This window comes from Dioscorea cayenensis, chromosome 1, assembly GCF_009730915.1.
Source record: "Dioscorea cayenensis subsp. rotundata cultivar TDr96_F1 chromosome 1, TDr96_F1_v2_PseudoChromosome.rev07_lg8_w22 25.fasta, whole genome shotgun sequence".
Classification (NCBI taxonomy): Eukaryota; Viridiplantae; Streptophyta; class Magnoliopsida; order Dioscoreales; family Dioscoreaceae; genus Dioscorea; species Dioscorea cayenensis.
The window spans coordinates 10,296,025-10,300,271 of NC_052471.1; positions in this window are offsets into that span (position 1 = coordinate 10,296,025).

Below are 4,247 nucleotides of genomic sequence, written 5' to 3' on the forward strand. Positions count from 1 at the left end.
ATTCATCCTAAGTAAATTTGTAACTTTAACTCTTACTCATTTTACATCTAAGGTATCTTCTACCTCAGAATCTGCAAATCATGGCATTCGGGGACAAGAAATTATTCATGTTTACATACCACAATCTCATTTAGTGGTGAGCATAATTAATACCAGTCATTTCCAAGTTAAAAGACATACATCCTGAGCAATTTCATGTGGAACCTAGGCACATGTCCAAACTATGAAGAATGTATGGATTTTCTGTGGACATGGCTTCCATATATGATGATGCATAAGTTGTTTTTGTGTTTTTGTGCAGAGAAAAAGGAAAAAAAAACCGTGAAAGACTACTCTAGAGGAATAGTTAAGCATTTGTATTTTTTTGTATTATCTATCTGTATTTTTGGTTTAAAAATTTGTTAAAACAAGTGTTTATATGAATTAATGAAATTATTATTTATTTAAAATTGTTGATTGTTAGAATTTTAAACAAATGTTATCCATGTGGATCAATGAAATAAAATTGTTATTTTATTTTTCTATAGTGGGGGTTTTAAAACAAAATAGAAACAAATTAATCTATTGCAAAATATATTCTGTAAATATGTTTAGAATCATAATTATTATAAAATGGATTTGATATGTTTCAAAAATTATAAACAGCAACAAAATTAAATTCGTTTTAGAATTTATAAACATATTAAATTTGGTTGTTAATCCGTTTCTAAATTCTAAAATAAACCTCCACTTTCATTGATAGTTAATTAGAAACAAAGTTTTTAAAAATTTCATTTCTAATCTAATTCTAAACTAAATTCAAATGTATTAGAAATGGAAAAGACGGTTTCTAAAATTGAGATTTTTTTTAGTTAAAATCAACACTAAGATACAACAAATTAAAAACAAGGAGAAATAATCACTCCCCCGTAATTCAATCAACTAAAAGCATAATGCTCATACCTTCTCATAGAATTTGGCTAAGAAATTCACAAAAATTCAAAAGGGTTGAAAACTTGAAAACCATACAATATTTAAAGAAATAAAATGACTACAAGTTGTAACCCACTCCTAAGCTTTGAAAATCTTCATCTTCTCCTTTTTCCCTTATCCCTTCTCCTTTTCTTCTTTAGAAAGCCTCTCCCTAACTTTTCTACGTTTCCAACTTCTCTACTTCTTTCCTCTAACTCTTCAAGCCCAATCTTTACAATCTCAATTTCAGAAACTTACTGAATTCGAGTATATTCTCTAAGCTATAATATTTATTAAAGTAGCTACAAGAATAAGCTACATTAGATACAATGATGGCCCACAAAGTTGAGGCACTACATATAAACTAATGAATAAAAGACGTCACTAAAAAAATATTAGTAGGGACCGAAACATCTACCCCTATGTCTCTATTTTAATATATATTATATTATACTTCCTCAAGCTTGACTGAACATAGAAAATTATCTTCACTTCTATTCTTCAAAGAAGCCACTAAAATCATTTTTAGCTTAAAATTAATAATTGTTAATCTTTATGAGCATAGATGAGGATTTGTTTTCCTTCTCATCCTCAAAAGACCCAATTCTCAAATTTAAAACAAAAGTCTAAATCCTCTTCTTCTTTTTTCTTTAATTCCTTGATCTCAAAAACTTTGAGAATCATTCATTGTATTAATTCTAAAATAGCAAGAAACACACAACATAAGATAAGGGAAAAGATAAAGTAAACTAGAAAACAAAGAGAGTATGAAAGATAGGGAAATCATTTCAAATTGTTGGATGCAAATAAAATATGTTATTTGCATCTAACAATTTGTAAAACTATTAGTTAATAGTAAATAAACCCAAATTTTTTCAAACTAGCATATGTAGAACTATTAGTTACTTTAACATACCCTTTAGATTCTTGTTGGTTTATTTCAACTAGTCACATTGCAAACAAACTATACACATCAAGTGCTATACTATGTTAGATACAACAAAAATATATTATACGGGTCTCATTCAACTAAGATGATAGGATTAAAAACATAGACTTATATCCTAGGAACAACAAGAAAAAATGAAGTAAAACCAGATAGAGATTCATCACCAAACAAATTGAGTATCTTCCAATCCATAGTTTAGCACTCCATGTGCGGTTCATGTTGGTAGGCAGAGGCTAAAAGAGGAGGGGCAAGGGGTCCCCTTGCCCCCAAGAGCAATGTTATCAAAACCGGCCCGGACATCGACCCGGTCTAGGCTTCGGGTCTCGGGTCAACTGATTCAACCGCCGGGTCATTCGGGTCAATGCCGGGTTAATAAAATTATTTTTAAATATTATTTTTAAAATTATAAATTAGTTTTTTTAATTCTATAATAATATATAACATTTATTTATTATTTGTTATCAAATAAATAATTTGAAGGGACAAAAAAATAAATTGTAAAAAAATACATGACAAAGCATAAAAGTTAAAACCGATACATAATAAAATTTCAAAAATTCAAGCTCTACATGACATAATGAGACTCAACCTAATATCAAACTCATTCAAATATTCCATACATAACAAAAACACAACACAATATCATATGAATCCATAGTGAAATTTCAAATTTAATCAAACCAACTCAATCCAATACATAACAAAAAGTTACAAAAAAATTAAAGGATGAAAATGTCATTTTATAAACAAGCATTAACCCGCCCGGGTAATTGAAACCCGACCGGGTCACCGGGTTTGGCCGGGTCACACCGGGTTGATTACATGTCCGGTCTAATTAAAGACCCGGACCGGTTTAGTCACCTGGTCACCGGGTCGACCGGTCAAACCGCCGGGCCGGTCCGGGTTTGATAACACTGCCCAAGAGGGAATATATGTATATATATTAAAAATCCATTTTTACTCATGTTCAAGGACTCTTTGAATAGTTTGTATTAGAAGTCTTTTTTTTTTATTAAAGGAAAAAAAAGTGTTCACTAATTTAATTTTAAATCAAATTTGTTAATATATAATATTATTCCAACCCTGTAACTAGACATCTCTTAAAATTTTTAGTGTATTTATTATAAATAACTTATCATGTTAGTTAAAAGAGTGTTATTTTATTTTTATTTTATTTTGAAAAGGTAAAAGAGTGTTATTATCCGCCATCAGGTTATAATATATTTTGAAAAATTAATTTTATATCACTTTTTAATAAAAATAAGAAAAAATATGCACGGTGCATAAATTTATAGCCTTTTATTTTGGTACTAGTACATATTAGTAAGCATTTTTTTTATAATAATTGAAAAAATTATGTGGAAATGCTTTTGATATTTTTAAATTATAGTTTATAGTTTAATTCCATGACTTTTCAATCATTACCTTATTTTTATTTATTTTTATATTAATTCATATTAATACAAAACTCTACATGTATATATATATATAGCCTTATTTATATTCTTCTTCTTAACATTAAAAGTTCGATTACTAGATGCACATTGATAGCACTTGCTTGCACATGAATAAATTAGTCTATGCATATGAGCTAGTGAGCTCATCGATGCATCTTTAAAAAAAAAATTCAAATAAATAAAACATAGACATTTTAAAGAAGCGCTTGCGCAAATAACATATGTATCACATTCGAGCAAATAGTTGAGCATCTTCGACATTAGTTAAAGTATGCAAAGATGCTAAAAATATTTTATTTACTAATGATCAAATTCATTAATAACTTTATTTGCTTCAAACCATCACTGCTAAAATCACCCAACTATTCAAACATCAAATTGAAATTAATGCAAGTTAAATAAAAAATGTTAACTATTATAATCTCCAAATTTGAATTAATATAAATTTTTTAACGTTTGTAATTTTTTAAAAGTTGAAATCAATATTCTCTTGCTCTTGGTTTCACCAATGGTAGTTAGTAAAAATATATATTGAAATAGATGCATTTTTTCAATATATATATATATATATCAAATATATTGAGTCTATGTTTATTGTTGATTTGATTCGCAGATTTGATATTTTATTCATGAAAATTTGATTGGTGCTTGGTAGGCCTAACCCAGTTCAGTTTAAATTACCAAACTGAAAGGGACCCATTACTATTTGAACAGTAATGAAATCATAATTCTAGTTTAAATTACCAAATTGAAAGGAACCATTAGTATTTGAAACATTCTGAAACCATAAATCTAGTTTTACTTTTAAACTGAAACTTTGAATCAAACCTTTTGAGTTGAAGCTCTTAAAAATAGTAAATAATCTGCAGCACTATTTTATTTTTTTTTAA